Consider the following 13,934-nt stretch of genomic DNA (forward strand, 5'->3'; position numbering starts at 1 on the left):
TAAAAGTGTGCTAATAACCCCCCCCCCAAAAAAAAACCCTAAAGGTGTCCTAAGGAACAATAAATCATAAAATAAAATTTAAATATCAGTAGGTGTTTGTTGGTTGGCAAAGTGAATATGTTGGGGAGGGAGAGGGAGTTTAGCCACTGGTCTTCCTATTATACAGCAGGTTAGTGCATTTTCATGCTTCCCCAGAGCCTCCAGCTTCTGCTCATCAGCAACCCCAAAAGACATACACTTTCCTCGCTGATCCCAACCCTGTCCAGTGTACTCCTATTCTGTGTATCAACACAACCAGCCCGGAGTTGTGCCCTAAATAGTGGAAAGCCACAAATCACTGGTTCAAATAGACCCGCTTCTTCAAAGGACAGAGTGGGGAGTAGTGAGGGAAGAGGGAGGAGAGATGCTTAAAGTGATTTACGACCCCCCTAGGAGAGGGGTTTTGGCACCTGGGCCATTGTGCTAGGGACAAGGATCTGGCAAGTAACAAGAGACATTGAAATGTACGAGGGGCCGATTAGGATGGTTCAATCTTCCCTGGATTAGTCGGGCATTTGATATAAATAAGTAAACACCGAAATCACCTCTACCACAGCCTAAACATCTCTTTCTCTTTTCACTCTCTTTTTTTCCCCAAAGAGTGAAAGGGACTAGAGATTAGAAAAAGAGGTCTTGTGTATTCAAAGTGCTAATTCAGAACTTCTTTCTCTAATGTACTCATGAAACATTTTAATTGTCTGACTTTGCATTCAAAAGCCTTGTTTGCAACTCCTAATTGCAGACTGCTTTGAACAAATAATTGAAATGCATGACTTGTGGGGCCTGCTTAAACAATTATAATGTGCTTTGCCGCTAGGTGCCGGTCCCCCCTCCCACTCCTGTCCCTTTTTGCATAATGACAAGCAGCCAGCTTGATATTTGCAGCCAAGTTAAAACCTTGCTAATTTGCTGCACTGCAATCTGGGGCTGTGGCAATGTCTGTACCTGCATTAGTGCTTGCAACAGCAAAAACAGCTCTAATAGTTCAACTGAATGTTAAGAAGACCTTTTCATTTTCTGCTGAGAGAATCCCACTGGGGTTTTGTTTTCAAAATACAAATCTTTCATGTGCCTGTTAGTTTTGCATCTACACACAATTTATGGAGCTATTTCCCTGAAAATTCTCACCAACCTGATTTTACAGAGTTTTCAACAAATAGGTTCCTTCCTTTCAGAGGACTCAGGTTTAGAAATGGAAAAACAAAAAACGAAAAAAAAAATATGTCCAGATCCTAAGATTGGCCATTGCCAGCTGCTGAGGACCACACACAGGGTTACTACTTTCTGAAAAGGGGCTGTTGACTCTCACTTTTCGAATCTAGAACACAGTGCCAGATGTGCCTCTTTCTAGTCTCCTTGCCAGGATTCAGAGGCTTAAGGGAATGAAGGTTGTGTCCACTCATGATTTGAGCGTTAATATTTTTATTTAATTGGGGCAAAATATAGATAAAATTTACCATTATAACTATCTTAAGTGTCCAGTTCAGTGGCATTAAATGCATTCACATTGTTCTTGCGACCATCACCATCATCCATCCACAGAACTCTTTTCATCTTGTAAAACTGAAACTCTGTACATTAAACAATAACTCCTTATCCCTTTCTCCTCAGTCCCTGACAGCTACCTTTCTCCTGTCTCTATGAATTTGCTTACTCTAGTTTGAGCCTTTAAAAAAAAAAATCTCAACCTTACATATTGTAAGGTCACTCTTTACAAATAAGCTATACCTGAAGCACCTGGCTGGCTCAGGCAGTGGAGCTCACAACTCCTGATCTCTAGCTTGTGAGTTTAAGCCCCATGTTGGATATAGAGATTACTTAAAAATACAGGAATCTTAAAAAAAAAAAAAAAAGCTATGCCTGTTGGACCCTGGCTCACGGGTGCCAACGTGTCCCGGGGCTGCCTTTATTGGAATCATCTGGTTCAGTAATTATCAATTCTCATATTACCTTATTTCTGTTTAGAGTGTTGGATGGCAGGAACACTTGGCAGACTGAAAAAAGTAAATTTAAAAAATTCACTATTTTAAGATCTCAACCCTGCTTGTTAAAAATAGCACTAAAGCTACCTTTCTCAGTCCCAAGTGCCTCCCAGATGCAGTCACTGATCTTTTAGCAGGTGGTTACAGTCAGAAGAGGGAGCCTCCAGAGGTCCAGGAACCGTGTTTTTTATTAGTTCCAAATTCTCATGATGACCCATGAGATAGGAATTGTCTTTTTTACAGTTGGGAAGATGGAACTCAGAAAAGCTGGGTAAGTGGCCCTAAGTCACAGTGACTCTGTGGGGAAACTGGGATTCAAGCCAGGGCAGTGAGACTCAAAGCTCTTTTCAAGTCACTGAGCAACACAGCAGGAAGGATCCATAGGAAGTGGTGCTTCAAAGACACTGGCTGTTTGGTAGGGGGAGTGGGGATTAACACAGCTTGTCCCAGGACACAGGTGTAACACGTGTGCGGGGCTAAGGGAGGGGAATTCCCCACCATTGTTATGAATATCCCGCATCCTGCCTGAAGTAGGTTGCACCCAGCAGGTGGTATTAGAACCCTCTTTGAGAATCTCTGAACTAGTGTTTCTTGGTCTTAATCTCCAGAGAAGTGCCTGAAGATTCTCTTCATAACCCACTCTTGAGCTAAAAATGCCATTCATCTGAGAAACAATAGTTGGCCTTTAGTGAGTGATTACCATGCACCAAACTTTGTGTATGTCACTTGCAAACTCAGACAGCCTTGCCCTCAAGTTCACACATTTAACACTATCCAAGACAAGATCTTCTAACAGAATACACAAGAGGCAGAGCCCCATTCAATCCCAAATCTGTGGAGAGCCTGTGCATGTAACCACTGGCCTCAACTGCCCTGAGTAAGATGCTTTTCTCTACCAAGACCAAGCTAACTGAAGTACGTATTTGGGTCTTCTAAATTATATATAGCTAATAACTGAAAGCATCAGCTTTGCTTTTCTAGGCAGGTAAAGTCCCTCTAGATATCCAATTACATAGGTGACTCTAGGACAAAAAAAAAAAAAAGATATGAACAGCCTCAATCATGGATGGAGAAATTTGTTTTAGTCATCTTGTTGGTTAAAGCATCACCACCAATGTTCTTCTCCTTAGAAGCCCAAATTAAAATTTCAAATCTGTGTTATGGAAACTAAATGATACAGACGTATATTACAGATTTCTCCAGAAAATAGTCACTCATAGCAGAGTAGTTATGAGCTCTGACTTTGGAAACTCAGGTTCAAATTCTATGTCTGTCATTTACTGGCTGTGTGATCTTGGGCAAATTACTTAACTTTCCTGTTCCTGGGCAGCCCCTGCAGCCCCTTTAGCGCCGCCTGCAGCCTGGGGTGTGATCCTGGAGATCCAGGATCGAGTCCCACATTGGGCTCCTTGCATGGAGTCTGCTTCTCCCTCTGCCTGTCTCTCTCTCTCTCTCTCTCTCTCTCTCTCTCTGTGTGTGTCTCATGAATAAATAAATAAAATCTTTAAAAAAAACCTTTCCTTTTCCTCAGTATTGTCATTTGTAAAATGAGAATAACAGCATCTACATCAAAGTAGTTGAAAGGGTTACATAAGTTAAGCACTGAAAAAATGGCACCTACTGTTCTTATTTTGAGAGGTAATTTGGCCTCTAAAATGTTATCAAAAACATTTCAAGCTTTTGATTCTACTTGTAGATTTTTAAAAAATATTTTATTTACTCATGAGAGATACAGACTGAGAGAGAGAAAGAGGCAGAGTCACAGGCAGAGGGAGAAGCAGGCTCCACGCAGGGAGCCTGATGTGGGACTCGATCCCAGGATTCCAGGATCACACCCTGGATGGAAGGCAGGCGCTAAACCGCTGAGCCACCCAGGGATCCCCTACTTGTAGGTTTTAGAACACAAGGGATAGAAGAACAAGATAAATTATACTACAAGGGAAAAATATCAGACACCTCCAGAATTGTGATATATTCTATAGGACAAGTGGTCAGGAGACCCCTACCAATTATTAACCAACAATGAGTCTTCCAGTTAGTCTAACGCTTCCATGTCTGCCCTATGGCCACTGGTCATCATCAAAAGCCTCACACAGCAGGCCTCAGGCCCATATTGTCACCAGGGAATCTGTACCATGTCCAGTGCAGATAGCTGATTGTTTTGCTTTAGCCATACAGCTAGTAAGTACTGAAGGAAGATTAAAGTATCCTTTCCCCAACACCTGTTTTTCTCATTCCCCTTGCCCTCCACCCCACCCAAACTACTATGCCTCAAATGCTGAGATCATTTTGATCTAGCTTTTGTAACTGCACTTAGCACAAGAGATGAAAAAGAACAAACACAGAAAAACTGAAACCTACCCCACATCTCGGTTCTGATTTACCTTTTTGTACATTTGAGTCACTGGCTACCATCTGCTGAACTAGCTACCTGACTGCATCCTCAGCGGCCACAGCTGACTCAATTTACCCCAGGTGCTTGGTGAAAGAGTGCATATTCAAAGGTAAGCCAGCTCACTCTGCGGTTTGCTCTTGATTATTCACTAAGACTTTCAGGACTTATCGATGAAGTGTTAATGGAAGAACCCAAGTCTGTGAACATGATCCTCTTTGCCTAGCATTTGGCCCAAACAGATATAGGCAAGTTCTTAGATGTGCTTTCTGCAGAGGATCTCTTTTCATCATTCATCTTCAAATACTGACCTGACTTGAGGGGATACCCACAAAGCTGGAACCACTTGAGCATCAGATGAACAGCAGATTGTAATGGACTGAAGCACTTTGAATATCTAAATATCCACAAGTCCAAAATGATACTTGAAAAAGAGATAGCTAGTCAACAAACAAATCCTCACTTGTTATCATTGGAGTTGGCCATTATACCAACTCCTTACTCTGATAATTGGTAAAGAACTGGGGTGCCTGGGTGGCTCAGTAGCTTAAGCATCTGACTCTTGATTTCAGCTAGGATTGCAATCTCAGGGTCATGAGATCAAACCCTGCCTTGGGTCCTGTGTTGGGTATGAAGCCTGTTTGGGATTCTCTCTCTCCCTCTCCCTCTGCCCTCACCTCCCCTATCTCAAAGAAGAAAAGAAAAGAGAAAAAAATTGGTAAAAAAAACTATTTTAGGATAACCATTAAGCCCCAGTTCATGAGGTAAGATCTTCTTTATGAATAAATACTGGGTTATATAGAAGAAATGATAAAATTAGAAAATCACCATTTTGCAATCCATAAGAAAATAACAGATTTAGGGGCACCTGGGTGGCTCATTGGTGAGTGTCTGCCTTTGGCTCATCTCATGACCCTGGGGTCCTGAGATCAAGCCCTGCATTAGGCTCCCCATGGGGAGCCTGCTTCTCTTTATGCCTCTGCCTCTCTCTGTGTCTCTCATGAATAAGTAAATAGTGTCTTTTTAAAAAAAATAACAGATTTAAGCAAAGATCATCTATAGATATTATGGGAAAGCCTGATAGGGAATTAGATTTTCTTAGTGTCAAAGTATTACCTCCCCCCAACCAGATTTCTTACCAGTCACAGGGGTAAACCATGTAGAGTATCAGGCTATGTGACATAAACCAAAGATCAGTCTTAGCACTACAAAACTAGGACAGCCAGACATTAAATACCTCCTGATGAGATTCACATAAAGTACACAGCACCACCTATAAAATATTCTCATCAAAAATATTTCATCCAAACCTAGTCAAGCCTTAGGTACTACTTCCAAATTACAGGAATAGAGGGAACAGTAAAAGAAGATAAATGACATCATAGAAAGAAAGAAGATGCAAGCAATTCAAGAATGTGATATATTTCTACAGGACAACTGGTTTTGTATCCTCAATAAATCAATGTCATGAAAATGGAGAGGAAACAAAGAAACAGATAATCCACAAGAATTGAAATTATGGAATTCTATCATTTTTTGGGAAGCTGACTTTCTAGAACAGTGCCTAGGGCAAGAACTAGGCCCCTCAATACACATTTGTTAAATGAAGGAATGAAGAGTTAAGTGAATGAATAGACAAAATCAAAGAGGCTCAGAGGGCTAAGTGCTGTGCTCAGTGACAGGCAGCTATTTGGTGGCAAAGCCAGAACTAAAATTGGACCTACTGATTCTTAACCTGGTGTTTGTTCCATAAGTCTCTAGTTTTGCTTTTTCCTATATAATTTAGTTCTAGATTTAAAAAGCCTTAAGAGATATAGCAATCAAATGTGTGGTTTCTGGTCGGGTCCTGTTTGAACAAGCATCTCTAAAAGACATTTTAAGGACAATTGAGAAACTGAACAGGGACTGGCTAATAGATGACGCAGGCATTTCTGATAATTCTGTCAGGTGAGATGACAGTATTGTGGTTACACAGGAAGTGGTCTGTCATTTCTAGAGAACTACAATTTTTAGATGTCAAATTCATGACATTGGTAATTTTCTTTAAAATACTCAGCACAGGGACACCTGGCTGGTTCAGTTGGTAGAGCATGCAGTGCTTGATCTTGGGGCTGTGAGTTTGAGCTCCACGTTGGTTGTAGAGAGTATTTTTTTCTCCAGCACAAAAAATCTGCTGAACCACTTATGGTACATGTTGATAATAATCTGGGAAATGGGTATGTGTATTTATTAGCTATTCTTTGTTTAAAAAATGTTCATAATAGGGGCACCTGGAGTGGCTCAGTCAGTTAAGGTTCTGACTCTTGATTTCAGCCTTGGGTCTTAATCTCAGGGTCATGAGTTCAAGCCCTGCATTGGCCCACACTGCATGGAGCCTACTTTAAAAATATATATATTTATTTATTTTAGAGAGAAAGAATGTGCACACGTAGGACAGAGGAAGTGGGAGAGGGAAAGGGAGAGAATCTCAAGCAAACTCTGTGCTAAGCATGGAGTGAGATGCAGGGCTCAATCCCACAACCCTGAGATCATGACGCAAGCTAAAACCCAGAGTCCAATGCTCCAACAACTGAGCCACCCAGGCACCCTGCATGGAGACCACTTTAAAAAAATGTTCATAATAATAACATAGATAACTAGATAGGAAGAAAAGAAACAAAGGCAACATAGATGGACAGAGAGATTGGATAGAGAAACAGAGACTATAGCCAGCAAAATCCTGGAATTGTTTCATTTCTCAATGTTCCTACTGAGGAAAGCATAATATAAAAGAACATTTTCTCATACAGCTGTTTTTTAAGAACCTTAACAGTAATAATTGACTTATTTCTTAGTAATATTCTTTAAAATCTTCAATGCATTTGCACAGTCCGTTGTGTTGAAATAAACAGCTCAGAAACCACTCAAGTGTCCCAAAACATTTAAAATGTGTTTCTCAAACAGTGTGCAGGAAATATTATTTCTCATGATGTTCCATTAAGAAAAAAAACCTGTAGGGGGAGAATGCCAAGGACAAGTGAATTTTATAAATCCTGGGCTAGGACAGCCTTTAGCTGCCTGCTGATGATAAATCTGAGAAGCATCTGGTCTTTAAAGTATTTTGCATCACATTTGAATGGTAATTCTAAGAGGGTGCCACAGAGAGGCTAGCAACTTGGCTTCTACTTAATACTCTGCTGATCCCCAAAAAAGTCAGCTCTTTGACAACTTGATGGGTTAGGGGTTAGAGCACTTTTTTCCATCCTACCTCATCTACTCTATGTACATGTTCCTATTTACCTCCGAAAGAGAAATGTCTGTGTGGCTGCAGCCATCACACTCCTCCTTAGTGCTGGGGCATCTCCCTAAACTCTAAGAAGAGACCACACTTTTGAGCATAAGAAAGCATGTAGGAAACTACTGGTTCACAGTTGCATGATTTTAAGGCACCAAATTGTACACAAGCAGAGCAAAACACAACAGGGAGAGTGCAGAATGAGCACTATGTTTAGAATTGGCAAACCTGTATTTGTCTCAGTTTTACCTCCAACTGGCCTCTTGTCACCAAACACAAGACTTTACCTTATCTCATCTATTAAATATCTATCTATTCATCCTCTCATTCCACAAGTATTTTTTGAGTGCCCAATATATCCCAGATACTACACTGGGAAGACATGTCTGCTTCCAGACACTGAGGGAATTCTAAAAGTGATACATTACTCATGAATGATCTTTGCCAGTTTCCATAACCCCCTTCCCTTCTTTTTTGCATGAGTAATTGAGAATGATTGTAGATACTTTTTGAACCAGATCCCAGCTAAACCAGAAGGAAACTTCTGGGTGAACATAAATGATCAGCATAAAAACAATACAATAGTTCTCTCAAGATTTTAAAACTGGCATTGCATCAACTGGTTGATGTAGGATGCACAACCTCCAGAGCTAAGGAAGCAAACTGGTAGGCCCATGGCTAGTCCAGCTCACCACTATGCTCCATGTAACTTGCATAATGCAACTCTTCTTTTAATAGGGAAATATTTCTCTAAATCATTATCTTTACTGAAAATGGAAGAGTTATACAGGGGATTAGGAGCAACTGATGCTTTCAGGAAAATGGTACTGAGCATACATTGGGCCCTAACCTCTTTTTGTTTTTGTTTTTTTTAATATATACCTATTTGATACAGCCACTGAATTTGTTATACTTCATTCCAGACTGAAGGACAAGTCTGTATGCACCCTACCTCTCAAAAAAAAAAAAAAAAAAAAAAGTTGTTCCTTAATGTGACGGGTTAGAAGGAAAAGAGAAAAAAGGGAAACAAGCAGAGGCTGCCCTCTTTCTCCAACTTTGCAGCCACCCCAGAGAAAGACCAAACTCACATTCAGTGCTGAGACACACTGACGATTGTCAGGCTCAATCCTTTTATTTAATATATGAAGAAATCAAGCCTTAAAGAAGTCAAGAGCTTGACCCAAGCCAGAGAGCCATGTTGAACAGGCTGAACTCTTGTGTTTTTCCTCTTTTAAAATAACTCCACCTCAATTGAAAAGTGAAACTGCAACTTCTGTTAAATCATGTTTTTATCATCTCTGAACATCACAACTTTTTACATACTATTTCCACTCCAAGCTGATTGAGATCTCTCATTCTATCCTAGCAGTAGGAGACCAGAGAAGTGAGCTCCAAGAGTAGGCCCATTACCAGTGCACTTTGCAAAGCTTCTCCAGTTTTCCTAAGAAGCACTTCAGAGCCCTGAGTTCATCTCTCTAGTGTCACAATTGAGCGGCTGCTTTTGTGGGAGTGTCACAAGTGCAAAACAAAGGAACTCGGGTTGAGCAGTGGAGGTCAGTGTTAAGAACATGGACTTCAGAGTCAAACCAGGCCTTAGTGAATGTCTGCTTGACTGAGGCTCCTCTCCTGAAATACCAAGTGAACTACAGCACCTATTTCAGATTGTTATTGAATTAAATGAGATAATACATAAGAGAATGCCTGGCATAGTAAGTGTCAAAAAGACATTAGCTACTATAGTTTATACCTAGACAAATGAATGTATTACATGCTTGGACTGCTTTTTATTGTTTTGTTTTGGAGATCAGATATTGTAATTTCCTTTCATGAGTGGTTTAGAAATTGAAGTTCTAAAAGAAGTTTTGAACAAAGATTATAATGAAAGCAGCAAATTTCCTGACATGAATCTTTTTCTAAAATTTCATTTATTTGAGAGGGAGAAAGAACAAGAGCACAGAGGGGAGAGGGAGGGAGAAACAGCAGGGAGCCTGATGTGGGGCTCTGGGGCTCCATTGCAGGAGCCTGGGATCATGACCTGAGCCAGAGGCAGAGGCTTAACTGACTGAGCCACCCAGGCACCTCTTTTTTTTTTTTTTTAATCTTAATGGGACCTCAAGCCAAGTTCAACCTGGTTAGGCACCTCAGAAGGACTGTTATTCTGTTCTCCCCCTAGTATACCAAACTGGCTTTGCTTATCAATATTGCATTATCTCTCTGCTTTAATCAGCCAGCACAGGCGCTGTGAGAAAAATGTAGCAATCACCTCCTTCCCCAACAGGTATACTAATGTCATCATTTCCATAACAAACTCATCCTTCACCAGCATGAGCCCTTTGCCTCTAGTCCCTTTTACAGCAGCTCTCCTCTCTGATAGGTCTGTGTCTAGAAGTTTAGAGCATAATGGTCCCAGAATGTTGGGGAGGGGGTACAAAGTAAGGGGGAGGGATGTTGAGGAGTTTGGAAGCACTTACTATTTGAGTAGGAAAGCAAAGCCATCTAATCTGAGCATGTTTACAGTGTAGTAGTGTTGTGAACCACCTTCAAAACCTGAAACAGGAGAAACAACTCAATTGTAGCTCACAGAGTTTAGCCCCACGCTTTAACATTGGCATATAGTTACCATATCACTAAAGTCTGAATTCATCTTTACTAATCTATAAATTGATGAAGAATATATTATTTCCAAAATACTGAGCTCCTGTCAACCATAGCTGAAGTTGGTTTTCTGCTTGAGGGGACTGCAACTTCTGTTTTCGCAAACTGCAAAGAAAGGAAGGGGAAAAGCCTAAGTGACACTTTCCTGTGCAGCTTTGCAAAAATGCTCCTCAACCCCAGCAGTCCCTTCCACAGAGGCAGCTACTTGCATGGCACCGCAATAGGGGCCTGTTGTTAGTCTCTAGGTTAACAAACTCTCCTAAGAGGGATTGTGAACTGTGGACTATTAGGATAAATAATCTCCTCAAATGATTTTTTAGGAGACTTGGCTTCATAGAAGGCCTAAGGTTTATTCTAAAAGTAACTCATTGCTGAATGTTAGGAAAAAGAAACTACTATAAAAAATTGATAATCAATAGTATGAGATGAGTAAGATTACAAGTTCGTTATCTATATCCCTATGTATATATAAAGTTATATACCACAAAATACCACTGTTAGTATTTCCTAGGTAGTGAGGCAAAGGCTAATTTTTATTTCACTTTCTTTTATGAATCTATATTTGCTGTTTCTGTCTACAATAATACGCATAGTATCCTTTGTTTAAAAAAAAGAACCAAATCAACTAAAGAAAAATAAACAAAATGAAGCATTCTGGGAGTTCACAAGCAGGGAAGAAGCTGGACTAATATGACTAGAATTACTGTTGCTTTCAGTGATGGCCAGCTAATATCCCCTTCTCTTAGTTATTAATCTGTTAAGGAAAACCCCATTAGGACTCAGGGGCCTAATATATTCAACAGTGATATTTATATGTTACACTTACCCATGTCTGCCATATTACAAATTTCATACTCTCACCATCCTACATTTACAAACTCTGAATCTATGTCTACTACATTTGCTCTTTTCTTTGGCAAAGAGAATTCCCAGAAGAAGTAGAAACACTAAATTTTTAACAGTTAATTCTTTGTAATTGGAATAGAGACATATTCTCATTAGTGCTTTGCTGTGTGAAATTCTCGGAGTTCTGTGATCTTTCCTGGAGCCACACTTTCAGATTCTTTTTTAAGGCAGTGGCAGCCAATATGCTCCACCAACTGGCAAAGGAGTGAGAGGATAAACCCACCAGAATGTCAAGTTCTGGTTAGTGAAAAAGAATAAGCAACAAGGAAGGTAGAATAACATCTAGTTTCATAAAACTTGGAAAGTAGGTTTTCTTTTTTGTTTTTTAAACTACCATTTATTTTTATTTTATTTATTTATGACTTATTTTATTTTATTTCTTTTAAGTAATCTCTACACCCAGTGGGGGTGCTCAACCTCACTACTCTAAAATCAAGAGTCACATGCTCTACACCAACTGAACCAGCCAGGTGCCCCTGGAAAGTAGGTTTTCAATGCTTCTTTATATATTTGCTTAAATTCTACTGATGTTTTAGGCCTTTGCTTAAACATGACTTCTGCAAGAATGCCCTGCCCAATTCCTCAGATTAGTTAGTCCCCCACTGTATCCTATTGCAGCACGTTGTTTCTATCATTGTGGTATCTCTCTCTGCTATAATCAAATAATTATACATGCAATTGTTTAACTATCTTTCTCTCCCAAAAGACTGTCTTTTGCTGCAATACACTCAGCATCTAGTTTTGTGGCTAGAACACAGTCAGAGATTTACTGAACAACTGAATGAACAAATGAATGAATAAATGAATGAATGAAATATTTTTCCAGCTCTCTTCTGTAACTTCTTACTGCTTTCTGGCATTCAACTTCAACTTCATTCCTATTGGAATTCATATTAATTGCTTAGCAAACTGATGATAATGTAAATTAAAAATATGTATTGTACACCTGCTAGTTATTATTGGGTATATATGGTTCTTCACATTTTTTGCAGTACTTTTCAAACTGTAAGGTGGGGGTGGTTATGCTTGTTGCTTTCATATGAGATCTGAGGGACAAGAGGTTTAGCAAATGATTTGCCCAGCCAAGGTCAGAAAGACCTAGAACCACAACTGTAGACGCTTCTCACAGTAGTCACTGACCTCTGGGGTGCACAGGTGTTTTGCTCCCTTGAGCACCAGCCTCCACTCTGAAGTCTTTCCTCTATAGAACTTCTGTTCCTGGGCCTCCTTTATTTTAGAGGTTCATACCTAGTAGATGTGATCAACAGCATTTAAACTTATTCCAGACAAGATCTGTATTTTAACAGAGGCCCTTAAGATGATTATAGCTGAAATAAGAATGTTTTAACGGTTACAAATTTAATGTGAATTAGAAAAAAATTGTAAATAAACACCAAATCCTTAGTTTCATACATACTATTGCTTTGGATAATGCTAAGCATAAAGAGAAGTCAACTTAAAGGAAAATGTCAAATAAATAGAAGAAAAAAAGGTAATTCACAGATCTGGCAAATATTGGGAAAGCAGTATATAAATATCTGGGTTTAGAAACACAGTTTTAATTCTATGGATTGAAGAACTAGGAATTTTATTTAGTAAAATTATTGAGCTCCCACTATATATCTAGAGAAATAATGGTAAGCAACACAACTAGCACACCCACTTTTACCAAGTCATAGCCATTCACATAAAGGAATAGAAAAAGGACAGATGGTTGGGTGAGTGAAGGAAAGTATAAATACAGCAATTCTGATGAAATATTAGGCATAGGAAAGAAAGACTTATCTGGGTCTACTTGGTAGATATTTTTCCTGCCACATCATCTGGATGTATTAGCCACACAAATGTTCCAGAAAGCCAAAAATGTCATGAATGACCACAAATGACCCTTTATATCCTGGATTATAGGCCTTAGAAATTTTGAGGGTTGTGAGGAGAGGGAACCCAAAAAAGTCTACATGCTCTCCTGTCATGTTGAAGGAGGAAAACAACATAAGAAGCATATATTCTAGAAACCTTATAAATATTTCTTTTTTTATTTCCCGATTCTATTTTCTTTTATTTTTTATCTTTTTTTGTATATTTTTTTAATTGGAGTTCAATTTGCCAACATATAGTATAACACCCAGTACTCATTCCATCAAGTACCTCCCTCAGTACCTGTCACCCAGTCTCCCCAACCTCCCACCCACCTGCCCTTCCACCACCCCTTGTTTGTTTCCCAGAGTTGGAGTCTCTCATGTTCTGTCACCCTCTCTGATATTTCCCACTCATTTTCTCTCCTTTCTCCTTTATTTCCTTTCACTATTTTTTATATTCCACAAATGAATGAGACCACATAATGTTTGTCCTTCTCTGATTGACTTACTACACTCAGCATAATACCATCCAGTTCTATCCACGTCAAAGTAAATGGTGGATATTTGTCATTTCTAATGGCTGAGTAATATTCCATTGTATATATAGACCACATCTTCTTTATCCATTCATCAATATTTCTAACATAAACATTTGATTGACTACTAAAAGGAAAGCAAGTATGTAGACATGCCTATTGGAAAAGAAAGCAAAGAACAATTTACACATATGATTCTGTATGTTAGCTCAAGTTTCTAAGTTTTAGCCTTGACTACTTCTTGGAAAATCCATCTTTCCTTTTTAGTAAGTGTTTTCCCCAGTTTACCAT

Source organism: Vulpes vulpes, chromosome 15, assembly GCF_048418805.1.
Source record: "Vulpes vulpes isolate BD-2025 chromosome 15, VulVul3, whole genome shotgun sequence".
Lineage (NCBI taxonomy): Eukaryota > Metazoa > Chordata > Mammalia > Carnivora > Canidae > Vulpes > Vulpes vulpes.